At 43.7% G+C, this 27,724-nt stretch overlaps 1 protein-coding gene across 1 annotated transcript in view; it reads left to right on the top strand.

Moving 5' to 3' along the window:
* SLC9A6 (solute carrier family 9 member A6) overlaps positions 1-27,724 on the top strand; it is a 2,005,079-nt gene that overhangs the window by 1,845,446 nt on the left and 131,909 nt on the right. The window lies entirely within an intron of this gene.

The following is a 27,724-nucleotide window of genomic DNA, read 5'->3' as shown; positions in this document are numbered from 1 at the left end:
CAGGTCTCATTTGGAGATATTCTTGAGCAGATATTCTTAAGCAGGAGAATGTCTGGTCTTCCCAAGACCCTTCTCCTGAGGAATCAGTATTTCTAGAAGTATTTGGTACTGGCCCATCTATTTCCTGGATTACTCCACCCGTCGATGAACTTGTTGATTTGATTTCTAGACAGGCATGGATGGAACCTGATACAATTGAGCCAATCCCCCAAGAGACCAAACCGGGTTTCTGGTTCTACCAGGAGGCTGGGAATATTGGAATAAAGGGTTCCATTAGATGCCATGGGCATGGCTGTGGCTACAAAGAAGCTCACAGAACAGAGTTCCACTGTCCATCTGACTAATAGAGAGTCTAGGGTGATAGATTTGGGAAGTGTGTTTATGCTTTAGCAACATTTGCACTTAGATCGCTGAATGGTCTGGCACATTTTGCAAGGCTACAAAGAGGTTTGATTAAAGAACCATCCAAATCTCTTCCTGTAACTGCTGAGGCTCAGTCTTCAGTGGTCTCTCAGTTGGCTACCCTACAAGCTATATCCAGTTTGTCCATAAGGCTCATCTCATATGCTGCAGAAATCGCCTCAAGGACAGCAGATTCAGGTATTTCCATCAGGAGGCATACTTTGGATGCACCTGTGTGATTTTTGCGGAGCCCTTCAAGTCATCGTTCGTCAGTGCTCTCTTTGATGGCATTTTTTTTTTGTTTGGCCATGCAGTAAAGGATACACTCTCCAAGTGTGAGAAGGACTGAAAGATCCTTTCTGCAGTGGGCATGTGTTTTTTGATCCCTCAAAGGGCGTTTTCCAGGAATCAACAGGGAGGTCTAAAAATGTGATTCAGAAATTCTCATGGTCCTTTCCAGGATACACGTGGAGGTAGTTCTCTCACAGGCAGAGGAGGGAGCGGTAATGGAAGATGACACCCTTGTGCCAGAGGATGCCTGCAAAATTGGGGGTCTAGGGAGTTTTTTTCCAAAAGACCCTTTTAGCATTCCTGAGTGGAGGCTTGATTGCCTACCTGTGGAGGCAGTCAAGGGTCACTTATCTCCGCACTGAACAGCCTGGATAGAGTTAAGATAGTTGGGTGCAGAGAAATATTTCTAGAGGTTAAATAATTCCCTTTTCCTTATCTCCTCTATTGTCAAAATAATTTCCAGATGTCCCACCCATCAGAAAGAGGCAGCAGCACTAGACATTCAAAAGCTACTAGAAAGAGTCATACAACAGGTCCCACCAGACCAAATAGAATCCAGAACTTACTCAAGATTCTTTTTAGTGCCAAAGAAAACAGGGGACTGGAGACCAGTTTTGGATCTCAGTGCGCTCAGCAAGTCATTTCAACACACAAAGTTCCAGATGGTCATGGTCCAGTCCATTCTGCCCTTTCTGATCAAGGGTGACTGGATGTGCATGAGAGACATTCGGGATTCGTACTATCGCATAAAGATGAACAGATGATCCAGAAAGTATTTACACTTCCGGCTGGGAGCCACTCACTGTCAGTTCAGAGCACTGCCCTTTGGTCTCACCCCAGCCCCCAGGGTGTTCACCAAGTGCATGACAGTGGTAGCAGCTCATTTGAGACTGCAAGGATTCTAGGTGTTTCCATATTTAGATGACTGGCTAATTACCACCCCGACCAGGCATCAGCTGAAAGAAGCACGAGATCAGGTGTTACAGACTTGTTCACATCTCGGAATAACCATAAATTACAGGTATCATTTACAACCACCCCAGACATTACAATTCATAGGACAATGTTCAACACACAATCTATGGTAGCTTCTCTTCCACTATCAAGAGTGCAAACAATAAGAATACAGGTCAGTAAAATAATTTGCAGTACCAGAATCTTAGCCGGATTGATTCTGCAGGCCCTGGGGTTGATGTCAGCAGCAATAATTTTAGTCCCCTTAAGATTCCACATGAGAATTCAACAATGGATGCTAGCAGCACAATTGTCAATGCTTTCTAAACCCATGTCAGCCAAGATGAGCATAAACCAGGTATGCAAATGATAGTCACAACAGCCATTACAACCTCATCCTATCATCCTCCCTCAGCCCAAGGCCATAGTGACCATGGACATTCCCAGATTGAGTGGGGGCACTTTCTAGAGAAGACAGTCCAAGGCACTTGGTCCCCTGCAGAGGCCAACTTGTGTAATAATGTTCTGGAGATGAGAGCATTGCTGTTAGCATTGTAGGCATTCCAGCACTCTCTTCCTCTCTGAACAATTGCAATCCAGACAGACAACATGTCAGTAGTCTGGTACAGCAACAAGAAAGGGGGAGCCAGATCTTATCCCCTGTGTTGGGAAGCCCTCAGAATGTGGCAATGGGCAATATCTTCCAGCAGCTTTCTAATAGTAATGCTTATTCCAGGGAAATCCAACGTGAAAGCAGACAAACTGAGCAGATCCATCTTACTACCTCATGAGTGTTCTCTCAACAACAAGGTGATGGAAGTGATTTTCAGTTAATGGGTCCAGCCGTGCTGCGATCTTTTGGTATCTCCCCTTAACAAGTGCAGCAGCTTCTTTGCCCTGATCCCACCACCTGGGGAATCACCGAAGGATGCTGAACTCCATGCGTGGCCCCCCTGTCTTCTGTACACTTATCCTACAACTCCCCTGATTCCCAAATTCTTTCAGAAAGCAGCCAGGTTGAAGAGCAGAGTCATCCTCATTGCACCTTACTGGCCTTGGCAGGTTTGATACCCCTTCCTTTGGCTTCATCTTCTATACCCACCTTATATTCGGGATAGAGTTCCAGACCTTCTGTCTCACTCCGACAGGCACGGTTCACCCGGGTATCTCAAATCTGAAACTAGCAGCATGTTTTCTCCAATTCCTTTAATAGCCAGGCAGCCAATGTTTTCTTCCCCTGTCTGTTCCATTCTTTTATCTTCCCATAAACCTTCTACTAGGAGCCTCTACAGAAGTAAATGGAGAAGGTTCAGTTATTGGACAGAGCAGACTCGGCTAGATCCCTTCTCAGCACCAGTTCATTCTGTTATTGAATTTTTAGCGAGTTTGAAGAGGGTGATAGTTCATCAACTATTGAAGTTAAACTTGCAGCAGGGTCTAACTTTCGTGTAGGGTTTCAAAATTCTTCCCTGTTATCTTCTACACTGTGCAAAGCCTTTTTTAAAAGGTACTCAAGACCCCATATCACCACTGAATTTAAATTGGGTACTGCAAGCCGTGATGCATTCTGCCTTTGAACCTGCAACTAAATGTGATCTTAAGTTTTTGTCCTGGAAAACTATCTTTTTAATTGGAATTACATCTGCTTGAAGAATTTCCGAACTTCGAGCATTATCTTCTAAGCCTCCATATTTAATTTTTCATAAAGATAGGGTCACGTTACGTACTAGAGCTTCCTTCTTCCTACCTAGGGTAGTGTCAGAATCCAGCATTAATCAGTCCATTAACTTGTCAGCATTCTTCCCAAAATTTGCAAATAAAGGGAATAAATTTATTTATTTATTTATTGCATTTGTTAACCAGGAAAATCTACTGGGCCTAGGTGAGCCCATTTTCAGTAGAAGCCCAGGGAGAAAAGCTCCACATAACATCAGTAGTACATGCAAGAAAAAGCACAATATACAGTGTATATACAGTCTCAATGCATGGAAATAAATATTAAAGTCAGTGGTACAAGTTATTTACAAACATTACACATTAACATTGTGTGCAATTTGATCATTCAGGATGGAGTTAGGTAGGGTAGAAGTTTTGATTGTTACTTGGAGTTTTGTAAGCATAAGCAGTTGAATTCAGCAAGTCAGAGAGAGCTTCTAAGTAGTGATATTGTAGAGGGATATAGTAGTGGATCAGGTGTTAGGAGGTACTATGTTGGCACAAGTACATTGCCAGAGAGAAAAGAGGTGTGATCTGAGAGACTTCTAAAAGAGAGCAGGATTACTGATTCTGATAGAAAGTGGGAGGGCATTCCATAGTTTTGAGACTGTAAAAGAGTACAGCATTTGACCAGCTGCATGGTTAGGTTTTTCAACTTTCAGCATCATTGTATTTTTGGATCTTAGTGGCCTGTTAAGGTGATATGTAGTCAATAAGGAGGAGAGGGAGGGGCAAGTTGAAGGCTTGTATATGAGTTTATGTGCAGTGTTTAATTGTGAATACATGAGGTAGTGTAAGAGTTCGAGCCAGTTTAACTATTGTAGAGATAAGCAGTGGTGTGCTGAGTTTTTTGAATTTGTTACAGATTTGGCTGTCTTGTTGTAACATGAGTCCCTGATTTTCAGGGAGGACTGGGTATTGGTGAGGATTGGAGCACCCTATAGTAGAGATGGTAGCAAGAAGGATGATGCTAGAGCTTTTTTAGCAGTAAGATTAAGGTAGTAGTCATGTCTATAGAAGGTACCTAATTTTTGATGTTGCTATGGATATGGAGGGTAGAGTGTTAGATTTTCTTCAATAACTCCTAGCAGTTTGGTAATTGGAATGACTTCAGTGAGAGTATTATGTGATTGGACAGAAAAATCGGTATTCATGAATTTGCACGAACGGATGATGTCCGAACGCGAAAATGCTGAAAGCAGAACTGCAGGATCATGGAATGTCGAAGCTGCGGACATCAAACCCAAGATTACCAAACGCCGGCCAGGCTACTATACCCCCCTCTCGACCCATGGTAGCGGTTGTTGAGGCGGTTGTGCGATTGGGACTTATGAATTCGATGTTGCACATGACATTATGAGCATTCGCACGTCCGAGATTCGACATTTAGGTTCGGAATTCCACCGGATCGATCTTAGGTCGCACGAACAAATGCATGTAAACTGAAAAATCATTCTTTTTCAGAGCGGTAGTTTTTTTGGGGGGGGGAGTATTAGAAGTTTGTTTTTATTGAGATTTCGAGTGAGATGGTTTGACATTCGAGTTTCAGTTGAAGTGAAAGCATTTTGGGTAAGACGTAACTCCGATATAGACTTGGCAGTACAGATGATTGTAGAATCATCTGCATATTGGATAACTGTGCCATGGGTAAGGGTGGTGTGGAAGTTGTTAATGAATATACTGAAAAGGAGGGGACCTAGTATAGATACTTGAGGTACACCTGTGGTTGTATTGAGAAAAGGAGTGTTGCCATTTGATGGATTGTTGTCTATTGATGAGATAGTCTGAGAACCAGTTTAAGGTATGGGGTGTGAGATACCAGTTTAAGGTATGGGGTGAGTTTTGTAAGCAGAAGGGGATGTGAAACTGTGTCGAAAGCCATAGAGAGATCTAGGAAGAGTGAGGAGACTATGTAACCACATCACAAGCCATGTTTACGGTATCCATAAAGGATATGGGAGCAGTGCAGGTACTATGACCTGGCCTGAAGCCGTGCTGTGTAGGGGGAAAGCATCTGGTTTTGGACAAGATAGTCAAGAAGTTGAGTGTGGATGCATTTTGCTAATATTTTAGAGATGGGAGAGAGGATAGCGATGGGTCAGAAGTTAGAGATATCAGAGTTGTTGCCACCTTTATGGAGTGGAAGAACAAATTCTTTCTTCCATATTTTTGACATACTGGACTACCGAATAGATCTATTGAGGAGTATGCTGATAGGATAGGCAGTGGAGTTTGCAGATAATTGTAGAAATTCAGCAGGTAAATTGTCTGGTGCGTTAGTACAAGGTTTGAGTTTATGAAGTAGTTTGTTTTAGAGTGGAAGCTAGTATAGGTGTGAATAGAGGAGCAGTAGAGGAGTGTAAAGTGGGAGGGTCAGGTGGGCAGGGGTCTATAGGTGGGAAGGTAGTGGTGAGTTTAGCTATGGTGTTGATAAAATATGAATTGAAAAGCGAGGCCATCTCAGTGGGAGTTTTATCTGGATTAGGGCAAGGATTGTTATTTTTACCTGGATGGAGTAGGGAATTGGTTGTGCTCCAAAATTTCTTTGGATGTACTTTGTGTTGGTCTTGGAGGCTTAAGAAGTGTTCTTTTTTATTTTTAATCACTAGTTGCTTTGCCTGGTTGTGTAATTGTTTGTATTGAAGAAAGAGGTCATTAGGATTTTTATTTTTTGACAGGTTTTCCGAGCTTTATCCCTAGCAGACATAATTTGTTTTGTGTGTTTAATAAGCCAGGTTGACTATGTAGCTTTTACTGTTTTTAGTTCAGGTGGGCCTAAACTATTTAAAATTCTAAGAAATGTTGAATTGAAGAATTCAACAGTCTCATGGAGAGGGAGATATTTGAGTGGGGTCCAGTTGATCATTTGTAAAATTTCATTAAAGGTGTTGGGAGAGAAGTGAGATAAATCTCTGGTTTGCTTAACTTGGTGTGCGCTTAGGACTGAGGTGGTCCTACGAGTTATAAAGGCTGGTAAGTGGTCACTAATACTGTTAGGTAGTGTGCAGGAGGAGGAGATTTTGTTAGGAATGGAGACGAGTGTCCAAGCCAGAATAGAGCCAATGCCTCTTTTATTGTTAGGCCTGGTTACATTGGTTATTAGTTGCGTATAGTTATATAGGTTTATGCTGGTGGAAGGGTCCTGATTAGAAGTATGAAGCCAGTTAATGTTAACATCCCCTAGGATGATGGTTTTGTTTGTAATGTTATTAGTTGACCAAGCAAGAATGTCTTTAAGTATAAGAATGTTGTTGCCTGGGGGGATGTATATGACTATGATACAGAGGTTTTTACTGTTGTTCATTTTTAGAAAGGATACTAGTATCTCTGTTATTGAGAATTGAGGGACAGGTTTTGTGTATTGAACTACCGTAAAGGTGTTTGGGTATATCAAGTTGTTACCTCCCCCTTTTTTATGTGGTCCATCTATTCTGAGGCATTTGTAATTAGGAGGTTGGAATTCGGCATCTTTGGTATAAGGTTTTAACCATGTCTCAGTAATGGCAGTGAAGTCTTGTTTGTTTTTGTCTAACCAGGCATGTAGGTGTGGTATTTTATTTCTAATGCTTTGGAGATTGATGGTGGTGAGGTTTAGTGACTTTAAGGAGGTTGGGGGGTTATAACGGGCTGGAGGGGGACCAGGGTTTGGATGTATATCACCTCATTGACTTAGGTTGTGGTGGGTGGGGAGATTTGCAGGTTCCATTTTCTTTTTAATATTGAGGAGATTGTTTAGAATTTAGTTTTTGTTGTGGTGGTTTTGATGGGAGAGGATTTTTAGTTTGATTTGTAAGATTGTCTGTGGCATATAAAGTAGGGCCTACTGACGAATAGATGGGGAGTGATTGTATAAGTATGGTTGTTGTAGAAGTAGGTTTGTAAGATATGTGGGTTGTGTGATGAGATGTTAGTTGTAGGAGACAGAGGTATAGAGAGAGCAGAAATAAAATAGTTTTGGAGGTGAGAGACATTTTAAAGGGCTGTGCATTCTTGTTTGTGAGTATGATGATGTCCTTCAAGGATGCATCTGCAGTCATCACATATGGGTTGTCCTGCCTCAGGCAGCCCTTCGGTCGGCCGGATTCCAAAGTCTGGGTCCGGTGTCGGCTGATGTCGCACTTTCCCCGACGTCAGAGCGCCTGGGGTATAAAAGCATCAGCCGATGCCATCTTCCTCAGTCTTAATTGCCGCGTGGTGCCCGAAGCAGAAGCAGTTTGCAAGTGCCGGTCGGCCGGCTCCTGTAATTCAGCTACTGAAGACTTCAAAAAGCTAAGTACCCCGTTGGGGACTCTTTCTTGCCTCAGCCGATGTCAGATAAAGTTAATTGTTTAACTTGTGGGAAACTAATACCTCATAAGGATTTCCACTCTTACTGCCTCCCCTGCCTAGGCCCAGACCACGACATCTCGGCCTGTTCAGCCTGTGCTTCCTTCAACCGACGCACTCTTTGACGTCGGGCGGAGTTTGCAGAGGAATTTTTTGGGGCTAGTTTTTCGTATAAGATGCCGTCGGAGACTCCCGACTTCTCATTTAGTTAAGAAACGGAAGGACAAGGACCGACACACGCGGACCGCGGTTTCGGCTGAAACCACGGCCAGGCCTACCACGAGTGTCTCGGTCTCGGCTGAAACAGAGTCCTTGGTACTTCCAATTACCGAAACCGCTCAACAGACTACCTCGGCCCCGGAGGCCCCGGCTGAGTCGTTTATTGAAATTCCAACTGAAACTGGTGTCCTGGAACCTTCCGACACCATTCCTTTAGACAAATCTACACCAGCACGTGATGCAGCCAGGCCTCCTGCATCCATGTCCATTAAGACATTCTCCAGGGCTAAAGCTGCTAAACTCCCAAAAGCTTTGCCTCCCAAGGTTATCCCTCAGAGACCCTCTACTGGTTCACAGATTCTAAGCTTAGCAGAGGATCTTATCTCCTTAATTAGGGGCTCTCAACCTCATCCGGACAGGGGCTCTCAACCTCCTCCAGACAAAAGGCCCAGGGTTGAGCCCTCTGATCCCCACTCCTCAGATGAGGCCTCTGATGGCTCTACTCTCTCAGACCACCAGGAGGAGGTTTGTTCGGCCTACGAGGATTCTGATGCAGAGGAATCTATTCCCTCGGCCTCCCCTCCTGAAGAGTTTTCCTTTGGGGAGACACTACACACCATGAGAGAGCATTTCCAATGGCAGGGCCAGGAATTCTTTGATTCCAGGAAAAGATTAAGGACCTTTTTACATTTGCCTCAGCATAGACCTTTAGCTATTCCTCCTGTTTTGAATGTCATTGATGATGTGTACTCTGACTCTAGCACAACCCCTGATTCTCTCCCTCCGGCTCCTTCCAAACCCAATAGGTACTACAGGGTCCCGGACTCACATCTTTACATTTACAAGGCCCACTCTGCTGATCCAGAAACTATTTCACAGGGCCCTAAAGGGGTTGCAACTGCCACTGCTAAAAATCCTCTCCCTTCTGAAAGGGAGTCCAGAGCTTTAGAGAGATGGGGTAAAAATGTTTATACTTCTGCTACTCTTTCCATGAGGGCATTAAATTGTCAATTTCATATGATACAGTACCAAGAGTATTTGTTAGATGAATTGCATAAAAAACTGTCTTCACCTGACCCCCTAGACCGCAAGTCACTTCAGGATCTGGTACATAACTCACAACAGGTTAGCAACCATTTCTTGCAATGTGGCTATGATGCATTGGAAGCTTCATGTAGGTCAGCTATGACTGGCGCAGTCATACGTAGGCATGCTTGGCTGAAGGAACAATCTCTGCCAGACCATGTTAAAGCAAAGCTACTGGATGCTCCTCTGGAAAAGCAAAAGTTATTTGGCTCCACGGCTCAGGAGGTCCTAAAGAAATTTGAAGAAAAGGCAAAATCCGTACAAACAGTCAAAGATTTTCTCCAAGTACAACCACCAAGATTCAGCAGGAATTGGCCTTCCAAGAATTGGTCCTTTCCAGACACCGAGAGGTTTCAGAGAGGCAAGAACAGGTGTGCCAGAGGTAGAGGGCAAGCTAGAGGCTCCTACAGAGGACGTCAATGGCAGCCTCCCAACCAGAGAGGTAATGCAGGACCTTCAACTGTTGCACAAGGACAGGCTCAATGACTTTACTTTGACACCGCCAACCAGGGCTCAATTGGAAGCACCTTTGGGCGGAAAGCTTTCTTTATTCTCAGAAAATTGGCACAGTATTACAAGGGACAAATGGACACTACAAATAATAGACAAAGGATACAGGTTTCATTTCCACACATTACCAAAAGAAAGGGCATGCCAGACCTGCCACCGAATCAAAGGGCAGAGGCTTTGAAACAAATTTCCAGCTTAATGCAAATGAAAGCTATAGAAAAGGTTCCTCTCTCAGAACAAGGCCAAGGATTTTGTTCCAGACTATTCCTTGTTCCAAGAAAAGAAAAACAATGGAGGCCTATTCTCGACTTGTCCGCACTGAATACTTATCTCATTGTGCCAAAGTTCAAAATGCTGACTCTACAGCAGCTCCTTCCCATGCTGGGCAAGGGGTCTTGGCTGGTAACTCTAGACCTCAAGGAGGCATACCTGCATGTCCCTATCAGACAAAGTTGCAGAAGTCACCTCAGATTTCTTGCAGGGTCAGAGCATTATCAATTCTCAGCATTGCCTTTTGGCTTAACTACTGCGCCCAGAGTATTCACGAAATGCCTGGCATCAGTAATTGCACACTGCAGACTTCAGGGGATTCAAATATACCCATATCTGGACGACTGTCTTATACAAGCGGACAGCCAACAAACTTTGGTAAAACACTTGAGTTATGCCATCCACCTACTTCAGGCCTTGGGATATACAGTCAACTTTCACAAATCAAGACTTGTTCCATCCCAAAGAATAACCTTTCTGGGTGCAGATCTAGATACAACCACCCAAATGGCCTTCCTCACAGAAGAAAAACAAAGTCAACTACCAGATTACTTCAAAAATCTGACAAGACAAACCCAGCTGACTGCAAGGAAAATCCTGCAGGCCCTGAGTTACATGGCTTCTTGCATCCTTCTGATTCCGCAAGCAAGACTACATATGAGGAAACTACAATGGTACCTAAGGAGTTTATGGACTCAGCACAGTCACAGCCTGGAAACTTTGATACCACTCATTCCATGCCTTCAAAAGGAATTTCTGTGGTGGGCTCAAGCAAGCCAGTCAAACAGGGGTCTGCCTTTCAGCAAACCAAGAGCCAGCCAAACCATTACAACAGACGCTTCAGACCACGGATGGGGAGCGCACATGGAGGGCAGATGCATTCAAGGTCTATGGTCACAAAAAGAGCTACGCATGCACATAAACCAAAAGGAAATGCTGGCAGTGATACATGCAGTCGAAGCCTTCAAACCCTTTCTGCATCATGGCCATCTGCTAATAAGGACAGACAACACCACGGTTATGTGGTACATAAACAAGCAAGGAGGCACCCATTCCTATCCTCTTTGCAGGCTGGCAATGAATCTATGGGAACTTTCCTTGAAACTCAATATACAGCTACAATCCCAGTTTGTACCAGGGAAAGACAATATACTGGCGGACAGATTAAGCAGAAATATCATGGATGCACACGAATGGATGCTGCACCCAGACATATTTCTACAGATAACACAATCATGGGGGAGGCCGGACTTGGATCTTTTTGCCTCCCCACACAATCATCAACTGAAGAAATTCTGCTCAAGGACATACCACCCACAAGCATGGAAAGTGGATGCCCTCTCTTTCAGCTGGAGAACTTTAACAGTGTATGCATTTCCACCTCTCCCATTAATGACCAAGGTTTTATTGAAGATCAGGACAGAGCAGCCAAAAGTGATTCTGATAGCTCCGGACTGGCCAAGACAGCACTGGTACCCACTGTTAGAGCATGTCACGCTCAAAACCATGGCCTCTTCCTCTATGGCCACTTCTACTGACACAGCACAATTACAAAACTCTGCATTCCAACCTGAAAACCTTGCAACTAACAGCCTGGAAAATACCTTGACTCCTCCTCAGGACAAGCTATCCCAGAGGGTGAAAGATATTATTATGGAAGCTCGCCGGCCTTCCACAAGAAAGGCATATTCAGCAAAATGGAAAAGATTTCACATTTGGAACACCACAAAGGGCTTAGATGCGACAGTGATGAACATGGCACATATCCTGGAATACTTGGCAGAAATGTTCCACAATGGTCTGTCTTACTCTTCCATTAAAATTCATGCTTCAGCAATCTTTGAGTACAATACTGATCCACCTGTCTTCTCTCATCCTCTCCTAAGACAGTTTCTAAAAGGAATCAAAAACATCAATCCTCCAAGGAAACCACCTCTACCTACTTGGGACCTTAACTACGTGTTGGAAAAACTAACACTGCCTCCCTTTGAACCAGCAGCATCTGCAGAACTACAGTTCCTGTCTTGGAAGACTGCTTTCCTTCTGGCCATAACCTCAGCAAGAAGAGTATCTGAGTTACAGGCCCTTATGGCAGTACAGCCATTTCTTATTTTTCATCAGGACAGAGTTTCATTGAGAACCAATCCTACATTTATGCCAAAGGTGGTATCCAGGGTTTCATTAAATCAAGCTATTCACTTGCCTACCTTCTTTCCAAATCCACAAAACAAAGGGGAGAAACTTCTGCACACCCTGGACATACACAGACAGTTGCGCTACTACTTGGACAGAACTAAAGGTTACAGAAAAACTGACCAGCTGTTGGTAGCATATGCTGCTGGTACACAAGGAAAAACAATTTCCAAACAGACAATTTCAAAATGGATAGGGAATTGCATTTGTTTTTGTTACTCCTTTCATGGAAAAACTGTGCCAGCTAACATTAGACCTCATTCCACGAGAGCCACAACCACCTCCACAGCCTTCTTAAGAGGGGTGGCTACCAAGGACATTTTAGAAGCTGCTACATGGAGCTCCATGCATACATTTGCCAAGCATTACAGTTTACCTTTATATTCCAGATGCAGAGCAGGCTTTGCTACGGCAGTCCTGCAGGGTATCTTAGCTACACCATCCTTTACTTAGTACCTCCACCCCCAGATTGGGTATGGTATTCTACCCATATGTGATGACTGCAGATGCATCCTTGAAGGACATAGTACAGTTTTGTACCTACCATAAATGTAGATGTCCGATAGGTATGCATCTGCAGTCAGGTTTACCCTCCCTCCTTCCCCTCTGTGGTATACTTCTTGGGTTCTTACCCCTCTTATAGCTAGCTGGGGGGATCTATTATGGTGTATTCGTTTTTATATTATTGTGCATGTTTGGATTTTTTAATGCATCTCTCCAAATTTAGCCTTCCTTAGAGGGCACCTGGCATCTGGGGCAAGAAAACCTGAGGAAGATGGCGTCGGCTGATGCTTTTATACCCCAGGCACTCTGACGTCGGGGAAAGTGCAACATCAGCCGACGCTGGACCCAGACTTTGGAATCCGGCCGACTGAAGGGCTGCCTGAGGCAGGACAACCCATATGTGATGACTGCAGATGCATACCTATCGGACATCTACATTTATGGTAGGTACAAAACTGTACTTTGTTTGTAGGACTAATAAGGTGAATGGCAGTGATTGTGTTATAGGTAGCTGTGGGTAAGAGTAGAGTTAGAGAGAGAGGATAATACGAGTAAGTAAAAGGAATTATGTGAGAAAAAGGGTAGATGAAATCTAGAGTAGTAGTATTTGGAGGTGTAGAGAATAAGAGTAGTGGAGTACGTGAGAGGTACACAGAGAGCAGATGAGGTAGGAGGTGGTGGGTGGAGTAATGTAGGTTAGGAGGATGTAGTACAGGGAGGAGGTTGGATAGTAAAGAGGGTTGAGAGGTTAAAGTACAGGTAGGAGATGTGAGTTGAGCCTATGTTCAATTAAAATAAGGTAGTACAATATGGAAAGTAAGTGTAGGAAGAGTGCAGGGAGAGACATGGTTAGTTGAAAGGTAATGGGGAGGAGGGTAGTGGAAAAAAAGTGTAGATGACTGTATTGCTATAATGGGAAATAGGGGGAGTGATCCGGTGTATTGTGGAGCAACTGGTTAACTGTAAAAGAAATATCAGGGGTGGGAATAGGGGGTTAGGGTGGTGAGCAGAGCGAGTCCGAGCATAGCCAGCTGAGCCAGGGAACACAATTCAAAGCAGACAGCACTGATAATGGGAATGAGTCAGCAGAGACCCAAAATTACCCAAGTACAAATAAAGATTTAAAGTCCTGCAAGGAAAATGCAGGGGAAGCAGGTCCTAGAGTGTGAGTCTCAGCTAGTATTAAGCAAACTTACAGGAACACAAAAGATATTTAAATGTAATCCTGAACTGGGTACTTGTAAGACACCAGAAAGCTGAAACTTTTAAAGAGTCCTGTTAAACTATGAAGCATCTTGCAAATAGGTCCGATGAGCAGGTATAAGCACACTGTTGTAGTTTAACTGTAGTGTAAGTAGCTGCTAGGTAGACTGAATTTAGAGGCATGCACACATCTATATATATATATATATATATATATATATATATATATATATATATATATATATACACACACTGCATGATTCTCCCTACGTAGAACTTAGAAAGGCAGGCCAGCTATTTATTTCCGTTGCACATACTAAATTGGGCAAATCAGTTACAAAGGTGACTCTAGCTAGACAGTTAACAGATTGCATTTTGTTTGAAGCGAGTTGAATCTGCCCATACCAGAACATTTAAAGGCTCATCCAAGCAGATATATGGCAACTTCTGCTATATTCCAGTCTAGAAACTCTATGGATGATGTATGTGCAGCTGCAACCTAGTCAAATCCTCATACCTTTATCACTCATTAGAAACTAGATTTGGTCTTAAGGGGAAGAGCAGCCTTTAGCTCAGCCATACTCAGGAATATCCGTCCTGAGAGGCCACCCAGGATTTTAGGTAGCTGCGGACTCTGTCTTAGTTGAGGAATGAATGAAAATTGACAGCATCAGATAAAGAAGTTATGTACCTACCGTAACGTTCCATCTGTGTTGTCCATTTTCATTCTTCCTCAACTCCCCACCCACCATCCACCTCCTTTTTTCATAACTGACTTTTGGAGGAATGAGACTTCTCAGGACACCTATATCCTTTGTGTTGAACTTCAGTTATGGCAATTCTTTTATAGTCTTCCTGTCATGCTGCAAACAAGACCCGAGGGATGTTAATGGTGATGCATTATGGGTAGGGAAGGAGCTCAAGAGTTCTTTGGAGGCCACGAGCTAGTATAATGGCTGAGTTTGATCTGAGGATTGGGTCCCCATTAGCTGAGGAAGAATGAAAATGGATAACACAGATGGAACATTATGGTAAGTACATAACATCTTTTTTACATATGAGAATCACAAAAATAGCTACCATTAAATGCAAGTCTCCAGGCCCAAGAAACAAATATAGTCCAAATGTAAACAAACCAAAGAAGGACCTGGAGTAAGCTGCAGATTCCAGTTTCAAAGTAGTTTATTCCAGAACAGACGACATCCAAACACAAAACAACACTAGCGCTTTCATAGGTGTGTACCCCACTTCATCAGGTGACACCTGTTCTGGAATCAACTACTTTGAAACTGGAATCTGCAGCCTGCTCCTGGTCGTTCTTTGGTTTGTTTACATCTTTTTTACATAGTCCAACTCCACTTCCATTATTTTTTCTTGTCTGTTCTGAATTGTACCTGTTCCATCTTTCATTTTTCTCATTATACTGTTATCTTTATTACGTGTTTCACTCAAATAAGGAGCCACATCTTTTCTTCCTTGCAAGAAATTTATTTATATAATAGGTATTTAATTTTCTCCTGATTCATTTTGTAAATGTTGTTAAATATTTTGTTACTTAACCTAGTATTTTTGTACTTTTCTCCTATTTTGTAATTGCCACTCTGTGTAACGCTTCTTATATTTTTCTTTCAGTACCCACCATTCAGACCAATTTTTATAAAAATCTGTCATACCTACATGGTCATTCCAGAACTCTATAATTACTCCCCCCCCCCCCATTTCTTTTCATGAAGCCTCTTTATTCCTTTCCTTGTTTTATGCGTTTCTAATGTCTATGCAAATGGCAACATGATCTGAAAACCTTGTTTCTATTTGTCGTCCCTATTCCTGATGATATCAAGAAATAATCTTTCTGTTCCATGCTTACCTCTACTGTACATCCATTTAGTGCATCCTCATAAATTAAATTTCCCGCATCTAATTACTTATAACATTTTATTCACATCACATTTTTTTTCTTCTCAAATCAGAATTAAAAATCCCCTACAATTATAACATCCATGTTTACTATTATATAATCCAATTTTTTAAACATATTTTGTCTAACCTTGTGTAATGTATGCATAAAGTGCAGTTATGCTAAACACTTTGTATTTTCCATCTTGCATCTACAGTTGTTAATCCACCCATTATGCCTGATACATATAATATTTTGATTCAATCTTTACATAAAGTACATATACCTGTACAAGTCTCTTCCTAAATTGCACACCACATTGCTTCCTCATAATCTTTGTTTATTTTTCATCCTCCTTTAAAAATCTCATATCTTCTAAGATATCTGTGGCAAGCCTTTTGCACCATTCCAAAATACTAACTTTTTTTAACTAAAATTTTCATACTATTTACATTTACAGCCACTAATCTAGTTATCCCTTTCTCTCTTTTTAAGTATCATCACCAAGTCATTTCTTTAACCTGCTCATCCTTTCCTTTTCGTTAATTTTCTTTTATATCTGTTCCTATAAATGTTATTTTTCTTTCACCAATTTAATTTTTCTTTACTTTACTACATTCCATTGCACATCTTCATTATCACTTTTTTCTGAACCCACTTGTATTCCTTTGTTTATTCATTTTTTCTCTATCTTTCTGTTTATTTCCCCATTTCTTGCTCTTTTTCTTTTTTGTTGTCTGATTTCCCCTTCCCATTTCACCACATATATAACATCTTTTCCCACAGTTACTGATTAAATGATCCGGTTTCCCGCAGAAGAAACTTGTTTTTGGTTGACCCCAGTATTTCACAAAACCTTTATCAACTTCAACATTTATAATACTTGGATTATATATAATAGTGTCATCGTCCATTTTCAGTATCATGTTAAAATCCCTTTCCCCGTCCATAAGCTCTAATCTGATGTTGTTAATCTTGTTTCCATTCATCACTGATGGGTTTGGTTCTGAGCCCTTGGAATTGAGTCGGCCTATTACCAAGCTCGCTCCAACCCAAAAACTCTCGAGCTAAGCTTTTACCCATAATTCTCTCCTCCCTGTTACCCCAGATCTTGTTTGCTGAATAGCTGTAAAGCCGTGTTTCAGCAGAGCACTCAGCTAAGTGGAAATTTTTTGATATTTTGTGAGAAAGTTGTTTGACTCTCTTATAGTGATTTATATTCATTGATCTTCACTTTTATTATTAGATTTACCCCGTTTTCTCTTTCCTTCTACCCGTTTGGTAATCTTTTAAGTACCATTGGTGGTACAGCCCTCTCTCCTTACCCTTGTGGTATTCCTTCCTTCTCTATCTAGTTGTGTGTTTCTGCTTTTGGGTTAGATGCTGTGTATTTTTTGTTTAGTTTTAGACTAAATCGGATTTGACATTGTATTTGAAGATTTTGATTGTTGTTAGCTTGTCATGCCTGACAAGAAGGGTACTTTAGGTTTCAAGCACTGTACTTTTTGTAAGGGTAAACTTCCTAACAGTGACTCTCACGAAGATTGCGTTTATTGCTTGTGGGTGCCCGATCTTTCTGTGCAGCCTCCCTGTGTAATTTGCCAAAGTTTTAGCTAGCACACACTGAATGAGCGCAAGAAAAAGTTGATTTTAAAGGGCCTACTTAAATCGCCCTTTTCAGAGGCCCTTTTTGCGACAGAGGTCTCAACACCTCCTAGGAAAGATAAAAAAAGAGGTCCCATTTAGTTCCCTCTTTACCCTCTGGTGACCAGGGTAAGGTCTGTCAAATCTAAGGTACAAAAACTTTCTTCAGAGCACAAGTCTGCCTCGTCGGCTCCAACATTATGTGCTCCAGGCACTACGACTGTTACTTTATTGGCGCAGGCTTTGGCTCCGATACCGTCTCTGGCACCAACCATAAACCTTATTACGACTTTGGCACCGGGTGCCATTTCGGCACAGTGCATGCCTTCAATGCCTATCTCTGCAATGACGACTTAACCTGCCGTATTGGCTTCAAGTTTCCCTTCGTCATCGAGCTGTATTATGGCTCTGACTACAATAGATTTGACTCCACTGCTTCCGGTCTCCAAACTTGAGACTTCAGTGCTGGTAGACCCCACACCACGGACCCGATACTCTCCGTCCATAGATCCGTTCCTAGGGCAAGTGTGTAGCCCATTTGTAGATCAACCAGACTCCCCGTTGGGAGTATCCACTCGATCCACCAGGAGCCTTTCAGAACTCAATGTGGTATGTCTTGTGGACCAGCTGCTGGCAGCCAGGGGAGATACCCATGCCCTCCAGGACCCATCCCTGTACGGGATTTGGGTTGATCTCTCCGCGGACTCCAGCCTATTCTCCTCCTTTGACCACCTCGGTTCCAAAACCTTCTGTTCCGACATCTCTCTCAGAACTCCCCATCTCAGCACCAGTAATGGACCTCACTTTGGCTCTGGGACCATCCCTTTGGTCCTCTGTTCCTACTGAACCAATCCTTCCTCAACCCCGGGATTGGGCTGTGGGCTCTTTGGTTGGTGGCACAGTTCCAAGTATTTCTTCGCTGCTGTCCTTGCTACTGGGACCTTTAGTTGCTCCAATCCTGCTTGAGGCTCCATCATCTGGAGTGGGTTCAGCGGAGTGAGGTGTGACCCCGGTTTTGAGGTTGTCTTTCTCAGTTCCAGGCCCCTATCCCTCTTCGGGTGGACCTGCTTTCCATGCAATGGAGAGGGCTCATGCTTCTAGAAGCATTCCGCCGATGTCAGAACCCCAGTTTTCTCCCCCTGAATTACAGTTGCCACAGGCCACCTCCCAGGGACTGTGGGCAGAGAAGCTACAGGAACCCCACTGTACAGGATACCCACTCTTCTGAGTCCTCCTCAGAAGTCCCCATTGAGGAGCCCCTATGGAAGAGATCGTGCAAGAGGAAGAATGTAGACTCACCTGAGGAGTCTCTTACAGAGGACATGGATTTCGATGATGGAGAAGGGTCCCCACGGTCACCTCCTGATGATGTGTCCTTTGGAGACATCCTTGAAATGTTGAAACAGAGGGGTGACCAGAAGCCCACTAATCCTTCTTCTGAGGAGTCCGTGTTCTTGCAGGCTTTCTGCGCCCGGCCTTCTACCTCTTGGGTGACCCCGCCTGCAGATGAGCTAGTTCAGCTCGTACCGCAGCGTGCTTGAAAGTACCCTGACTCTGAGGTGATTCCTTGGAGACGCAACAAAATTCTCTCCCCACCCAAGGAACACCCACATTGGACCAGAGGTTTACCAGTCAATGCTATGGTGGTGGTGGCAGCCACTAAGAAGGACCTAGCTAAAGAGAGTCCTACTGTCCACCTGCCCAACAGAGTCCTGGGCCATGGACAGATTGGGGAAGTGAGTTTTTGCTTCAGCAACCTTTGTCATACAGTTCCTGAACTACTTGGCACATTTTACGAAGCTCCAAAGAGACTTTATTTCTGAACTCTCTGGAACACGCGCAGGACAGGTGTCTGACAAGGTGAGGGACAAAGTTGCCTTGCAGCTCGCAACCCTGGAATCTATCTCAAATTCGTCCATGAGGTTGCTTTCACATGCAACCGAAGGAGCAGCTAGAGCTGTGGGTTCAGGCATAGTTATGAGGCATCATACCTGGATGCGCATTAGTGACCTCGCAGATCCCTTCAAGTCTTTCTATTTGAATGCTGCCATCAAAGCATTTTCCCTGTTTGGTACCAAGGTAAAGGACACTCTGGCCAGGTGTGAGCAGGATGGTAAGACCCTGTCTTCCGTAGGCCTACATTTTTCCAGCCGTCAATGTTCCTTCTCCAGGAACTAGAGGAGTGGGAAGATGGGCATCTCAGGGTCCTTTCCGTGTCGCACGTGGTGATGATACCCCCAGGGGCAGAGGGGGCATAACAATTCCGGAAGATGCCCCTTTTGAGGCAGAGGGGGTCCACACAACAAAGGATCCAGAGCCGCCTCCTCTGGACAGCCTTACCAGCGCTCCTGCCCGATTGCTTGCCTCTGGATGCAGTCAGGGGTAGTTTCTGTCTGCACCAACCTGCCTGACTGTCCATCACCACCAATCGTTGGGTGCAGAACATCATTACCAGAGGTTACACCATTCCTCTCGTATCTTATCCAAAACTTCCCGATGTTCCACCCAGTCAGAGGGAAGAAGCAGCTTCAGAAGTAAGAAAGCTGTATTAAAAAAGAGCTATCCAACTAGTCCCACCATACCAGTGTGGATCCAGATTTTACTCAAGATTCTTTTTGGTGCCAAAAAAGACAGGGAACTGAAGACCCATCCTGGATCTCAACAGTTTGAACAAACATGTCACCCAAACCAAAGTCCAGATGATCACGGTTCAGTCCATCCTCCCCTTTCTCAGTGAGGGTAATTGGATGTGCTCGATAGATCTCCGGGATGCGCATTACCACATCAAAATGGACAAATGCTCCAGGAGTCTGCTTCGGTTCTGGCTAGGAGCCAATCATTACCAGCTTCGCTCCCTGCCATTCAGTCTCTCTACAGCCGCCAGAGTGTTCACGAAGTGAATGGCAGTGGTCACAGCTCACTTGAGACTGCAAGGATTCTGGGTGTTTCCATATTTGGATGATTAGCTCCTTACCGCCCCCACCAAGCATCTTCTGGTAACAGCCCTGCAGTACACCCTTTCTCGGACAGAAATTTTGGGGTTAACTGTGCACTGGGAGAAATCCAACCTTGCTCCGGCCCAGCAGATAGAATTCATCAGGGCAGTCTTCGACACTCTATCCTGTCTGGTGTCATTCCCGGCTCACAGAAGCCAGAGGTTGAGGCTTCAGCTCCGGGTGATGCTCTGTCAAAACAAAGTCTCAGCGAGAGATGTTCTTCAGGTCTTGGGATCCATGGCAGCCTCCATACCAATAGTGCGTCTTGCGAAACTGCATATGTGTATCCTCCAATAGCTTCTTCTCTCTCAGTAGTTCCCAAATCATCACCCCCTATGTTTTCAGATATGGATAACCAACTCTTCCAAACAGGACCTTCTTTGGTGGATGAGGCCAGACACAGATCTTTGGAGCCGCCTATTCCAGCCCTCTCTGCCCAAGGTCATTGTGACCACTGATGCTTCCCTGATAGGGTGGGGTGGCCATTTTCAGGGAAAGACCATCTAAGGCGCATGGTCCATGCTGGAGGCCGACTTGCATATCAGCATTCTGGAACTGAGAGCGGTGCTGTTAGCGTTGCAAGCATTCCATCTGGTCATCCCCTCTGGAACGATTGCAGTTCAGTCAGACAATATGTCAGTAGTCTGGTATATCAACAAGCAAGGAGGAACCAAATCCTACCCCCTGTGTCGAGAGGCCATGAGAATTTGTCAATGTACGATCTATTCCAACCACTGATAGCAATGCATATCCCGGGGAGCTCCAACGTGATTGCGAACATGTTAAGCAGATGTATTCTCTTGCCCCACGAGTGGTCTTTCAATTCCGAAGTAGTGGCAGAAATTTTAAGATGTTCGGGCCAGCCTTGCTGCGGCCTCTTTGCCTCCCCTTCATACAACAACTGCAGCAGCTATTTCACCCTATTCCCCCCGAAGGATGCTCTGATTCACGATTGGCCCACGGGACTTCTCTATGCCTATCCCCCCATTCCTCTGATTCCACAGTTCTTAAAGAAAGCCATTTGGTTGAAATGCAAGGTGATCCTTATAGCCCCATTTTGGCCTCAACAAGTCTGGTTCCCCTTCCTTCGACCTCATCTGTTGTACCCACCATGGATTCTGGACCCTATTCCAGATCTGATCTTTCACCCCCAAGGGTTGAGTCATCCAAATCTGTCCAGTCTCAAGCTGACAGCTTGGTGTCCCCACTTCTGCTAGTTGCCAGGCAGGATGACCTCCCGTCTCCTGCATGTGATGTCATTCGGGCTTCTCATAAACCATCCACCATAAGGCTATACTGGGACAAATGGAAAAAGGTTCTCTATTTGGTCAAAGGAAAAGAATGCTAGATCTGTATTCGGCTCCAGTCACAGCGGTCTTAGAATACTTGCCTAAGATTTTCAAAGATGGAGCCGCAGCCTCTACCATACGAGTACATCTGGTGAGAATTTCTAATTATCATAATGGATTGAATGGTACTCCACTCATATCACTGCATTTCTGCAAAATCTTTCTCAAAGGAGTATCTCACATTAGACACCCAATCAGACAGCCTATAGAGCCATAGACCCTTACACTAGTCCTCCAGTCTTTGACCCAGCCCCCCCTTCGAAACCGCAGCAAATTGTGACATCAAATTCTTGTCATAGAAATCTCTCTTCTTGGTAGCCATCACATCAGCCAGATGAGTTTCAGAGTTGCAGGCATTGTGCACCAAAATATACTACCTAATTTTTCATAAGGACAGAGTATCACTCCAGATGAACCCATCCTTTCTTCCCAAAGTTGTTTCTGAGTTTTCCATCAATCTATTGATCTTCCAGTATTTTTCCATAACTTTTCTAATAAATGTGAATGCTGCCTGCGTTCCTTGGATGTACACAGGCAATTGCGATTCTATTGGACAGAACCAAAACAATTTGTAAGACTGACCCAGCTGTTCATTTCCTTCTCTGGGCCTAGAATGGGAAACTCTGTTTCCAAGGTCACTTTATCAAAATGGCTAAGGGACTGCATATGTTTCATTTATTCATTTCAAAAGAACCTATGCCTCAGAATATTAAAGCCCATTCCACCAGATCTATGGCAACTTCTGTAGCCTTCCATTCTAGGGCTTCTATGGATAACATTTGCACAGCAGCCATTTGGGCTAAACCCCACACTCTTTACAAATTGGATGTGGTCTCCAGAGGGAGAGCTGCCTTCGGCTCAATGGGGTTCTCAGGAACGTTCTTCCATAAGGGCCATCCAAGGATGATAAGGTAGCTGGGGATTCTGTCTCATCAGTGATGAATGGAAAGCAGATTTACAACATCAGATACAGAAGTTATGTCTTACCATAACATTCCATCTGTGGTGTTCATTTTCTTTCATTCATCACTTCCCTCCCTCCTTCCCCCACCAAAGACTCCTGGCAGATTCTTTGGGTCGTAGTGGTGTCTTTGGCATTTTTGCAGAAATGGACTCTGCTTTACTTGTATGACATGGGCAAACTCGATCTGAGGTAACAGGGAGAAGGGCATTGTGGGTAAAAGCTTAGCGCAAGAGTTTTTTTGGCTTGGTAATAGACCGACTCAGTTCCGAGGGCTCGGAACCTAACCTGTTGGTGATGAATGAAAGAAGATGAACAACACAGATGGAATGTTATGGTAAGACATAGCTTCTTTTTATCACAAGCTTTTGAAATGTCTGTAATGTCTTCAGATATTTTCTGTAAATGTTCTTTCAAAGTCTCTTTTTCTACTTCTGTTCTGAATTGAATATGTATTTTTCTTCGTTTCTCTGCCAGATGCTGTAAAGATGCATCTGTTCCATGGATGTCAGTCTCTTTTTTCATATTCACCAAAACATCTCTCCATTATATAACCAGTGTCAAATGTAATGTCACAGAAAGCTTCCTTATTAATTTGAATAACAGGTCTTACCTCAGATACCTTTGTACCTAAAGGCATGATTACAAATTCCCAAACATATACGTGTCCATCCTTTCATCTTCTTTAATGGAAATTCTTACAGTGAAGCTTTTCTTCATCTTTCTCCCTGCATTGCTTGTGTATCACTTTCTTCTTTTCTTGGTTCCCCTCTTGATTTCTGTATATGATTTCTTCTTAGCATTCTGTGTGTCTTCCATTTGAATCTTGTCCATGATGTGTCAGCCCAAGAATCTTCCCTGCCACTCTCTGCCTCACTGGTATTAGCCGTGTCCTTTAATAAATCATCCCACAACCTCCCCCCCAGTTGGAGGGTTATAATAATACATCCATTATCTGGCTCCTTTTCTTCCATGAGCAAATTAAATAAATCCTCAGTATCAGTAAAAGATTTGACTGCCTTTTCTCTGATTCCTCTCTTTTCTTCAGCTTCATTTACACAAAAAAGAAGACTCAACATTCTTTATTTCTTTCCTTTCCATTACTGCATTGCACTCAGAAGGCTTACACACTTTCTGTTCCGACTCACTGCATCCTATCTCCAAACCTGAAGGCTAGCCTAGCTTCTCCTCTCACTTATTGACACCTGACTTTGGAATGGAAGCATGAAATCCATAATCATGAAAACATCCTACTTGCAACATTAGAGTAGTATAAGTTCCCCATAGCCCTGGCCATATTCCCCAGAGTCTGTATGAATACCACATCTGGGCGCCCCAGAAAAGTGGGGCAGACTCTGTCAGAGTAAAATAAAAACAAAACAAACACACACTCACACACACACACACACACACACACACACACACACACACACACACACACACACAAGGAAATCTTCCCCTCAAATAGAAGCAGTTCCCCTAAATGGATAGCTGCACACAGAGGTATTAACTATTCTAAAGTCAAGGTTAACCATGCTAAGGCACACGTCAGAGCCTGTGATGTTTATCATTAGATTACTGTTGCAGTAGCATAAAGCTGTATATGATATGTATCCTGCCAAGAATATCAGACATCCAGCCACTGCACCAAAGCCTTTGAGCATCTTCATCATGCACTGCACTTTCATTGAAGTATGAGAGCATGCTAGTATAAAAAAGGATGTACAGTGCCAAAATTCAGAACTTTTTGTACCATGTTTGTGTCAGATATCTTGTCTATAAGGCTTCATCAGTGTCAGTGGTTGGTTAGTATCCTGTCTTTGTGAACTGGTAAGTATACCCAATGTGGACCATTCTTTTTTCTTTTACTAAAAAGTATTGTTCTTTTCTTTTAGGTTTGTAAAATGGGAAAATGTTCATGTGTGTGACAGACCCCATACAAGGACAATCACATGGCATCTGTTTGTGTGATATGTCTGTCATTTAGCTCAAAAAGCATTCACAGCAGGCTGAATAGCCTCAATATTTTCTTGGAAAACAATGATTCGGAGCCCTCACATGGACCTCCATGGTTATAGACTTTTCTTCATCGTATATATACCTTCAATTAAAAAAAAAAATGAAAAGGTGGGTACGGAAAGGATTGTAGCTTTGACCTCTTTAATCTAGGACAGATGAAATGTACCCACTGTGGTAGCCTCAGAGCCCTTCAGGCCATCAGTCCGATCATTCTGACCCCTCTGGTGATTCTCTGAAGGAAGCAGCTAAGGGTCAGGAGTTGGGCACATTGTATCAGACAAGGAACTGAATATCTGCCAGTAAAGGATAACATAATTTTCTTTCCATTGACAGGACATATGGGATAGCCTAGGTTTTAATAAGAGAGGAAGTAGCAGGCTCCCTCATGGAGGGCTAGACATCTTATGTACACAGAACTATTAGGCTTTGAGGCACCTAGAAAAAAATCTCAAAAAGCAAACCACTTTCCCCTCCCACACTGAGTAGTCTTAAAAGGTCTCAATATTAGTGTCAATGGTCTTGGTTTTTCTAAAGGATTTCTTAGGGCTTTTCAGTCTTTGCAAGCTTCTGCCCCAGCTTCCTCCTATTTTAAGAAGAAAATGTCTCCCTGTTTGGAAGAAGAGCTGCTCTCAAAGTCAGAAGAAAGGCTAGGTTCTGCATCCAGACTCTCAGCTCCAGCTTCTTATGAGCAGAGTTTGGACTGAAGAATATTTCTTCTGATTCTTCTGTTGAGGATATATCATTTTCTGATACAATTTCCAAAAAGAAATACCTATCTACATGGGAGGGGAGAGAGATGTCAGAGGCATAGAAGTATTATGGGCTTGTTAATGTTGATTCTCCCAAACCCTGGCAGTTCCAACAGTTTTTGTGGCTTTGGAGAATGCTTTCAGTTCTGCCTGTTCTCCAGATGCTCCACCCCATGCACCCAAGATGTCTGATAGGCTATATAAAGTGTCAGTCTCATAAGTATTCTGAAATCTACTAGTGGATCCTGCTGTAATCTCTAAGGATAAGGAGTGTACTTCCAAGCACCTGGCTTCTTCCTACTCCATACCTATTGAGAGGGTCAGGGGGCGGCTCGTGGCATCGGACTGCCGGACTGCAGCCCCCTCAGCAAGAAAAAAGAAAAAAGCTTTTTAGTTTAGTTATTTAATTTTTTTTACTGTCTCTCAGTGTGTTTACTTGACTCGTCTTTCTCTGCTTTATGCCGACTGACTCTGCGAGTATGAGGCGCATGCGCACTTTGACCACTTTTGAATTCTGGGTTGTGGCGGTTTTAAAAAAAAGTTTTTTTTCGCTCTCTTTTTGCTGCAGTCCGGATAGTGAACTGAGGCATCAGTGTGATGCCCAGCAGTCTATGCGGTTTGGAACCACATAGAATTGGAAGGGGTTCAGACTGTCATGTCTGCAGGCATGTACATGACATGCTTGGGCTAAATGGCTGCTGATTGGTTGTCGCTCTCTTCCCGGGCTTTATGTGCTGGGAAAAAAGCGAGAAGCAAACAGTTGCAGCCAGTTTCGGTTGTGGACTGAATGAGTCTTGATTTCTGGGTTGTGAACTTGACGGCCTATTTCGTTCACTGCGCTGGACGTTACAGCTGAAAAAGAAGAACAAGAAGTAGAGTACAGAGAGATGTTCTTCGTCTCACATTGCTGCAGTCATAACCTGTGGGTAGTCCGCTGTCCTCGGTTGGCCCGAATACCAAAGTGTTAGGCTGGCGTCGGTCAATGGCGCTCAGAACTGACGTCAGTACGCAGTAGTACTTAAGCGCATGACCGACGCCATATCCTCAGTCTTTCTTGCCGCATGGTCCGAAGCAGAAGCAGCGTTTGCAAGTGCCGTTCGGCGTCCTGAAATTTTTATTTTTCGAGTTTCAGACCGAAGACCAAGTTGGGCTAAGTACCCCGTTGGGGAATATTTTTGTCTTTTCTTGCCTCATTTAATCCGGATGTCAGAAAAAGTTAATAATTGTATTTCTTGTGGGAAACAGATACCTCATAGGGACTATCACTCTCTCTGTATTCCTTGCTTGGGGCCTGAGCACGACGTAGTCGGGTGTCGCTTTTGCACTAGATTTAATAAGCGCACCATTAAACGCAGATTAGATTGTGCTAGGCTTGTTTTCGGTAAGCGGTGTAACTACAACATGCCGTCGGATCCTCCGACGCCCGCTACCGCAAAGAAGCGAAAAGATAAATCGTTAAAGTCTAAACAGGATGAGTCATCCATTGCGGACGCCGGTTCTATGGAAACTACGGTTGAATCTGTGGATCCAGCCGAGGTCTCTGCTGAATCACAGGGGGAACCTTTAATTTTACAGGAATTGGCCTCTCAGGAGTTAGGTCAGGCCGAGGGGGCTTCTCAAGTTTCTGTAGTTCCATCATTACAAAAGGTTATTAGGCCTTCTACTTCTGTCACTAAGGGCCCTGCTAAAGCTAGACCTGGTCTTTCTGGTACAGGCATCAGCCCTAGTTCTTCGGGCTCTGTTCCTAAAAAACATATGTTGAAAATGGCAGAGGATTTGATTACTTTAATCAGGGGTTCTATGCCCCCTCCAGACAAGAGGCCTAGGGTGGAGACAGATGTGGAGGGATTGGAGCATTCCTCAGATTACTCTGAGTCTTCAGCTGAGGACATTCAGGATTTTCCTCCCTATTCTGATTCGGATGCAGAGGATTCCTGTCCTTCTGCTTCTCCTCCAGAGGATTTTTCCTTTTCTGAAACCCTGCACTCCATGAGGGAGCATTCCAAGTGGGAAGGTCAGGATTTTTCAGATTCTCGTAAGAGGCTTAGGGAATTTTTGTTTTTGCCACAACATAGACCTTTGGCTATTCCCCCTGTTTTAGATGTTGTTCAGGATGTTTTTTCTGAAGCTTCCCTTAATCCTGATTCTTTACCCCCTGCCCCTGTCAAGCCAGACAGGTATTACAGAGTTCCAGAGGCTCATAAATATTTGTATAAGAGTCCTAGAGCTGACCCGGAAACTATTAGTCAAGGACCTAAGGGTGTCAGGGCTTCTGTAGTTAAGAATCCAGTACCTCTGGATAAAGATTCTAGGGCTTTGGATAGGTGGGGTAAAAAAGTGTATACCTCCTCCACGCTAACTATGAAGGCTTTAAATTGCCAGTTTCATTTGCTGAAGTATCAGAACTTTCTGTTAGGTCAGTTGAAATCTAAGGT

The sequence above is a fragment of the Protopterus annectens genome, chromosome 15.part0, assembly GCF_019279795.1.
Source record: "Protopterus annectens isolate FY-2018-M chromosome 15.part0, PAN1.0, whole genome shotgun sequence".
Lineage (NCBI taxonomy): Eukaryota > Metazoa > Chordata > Ceratodontiformes > Protopteridae > Protopterus > Protopterus annectens.
Note: the sequence above shows the minus strand (reverse complement) of the source record. Positions and strands in the feature narration are given on the sequence as shown.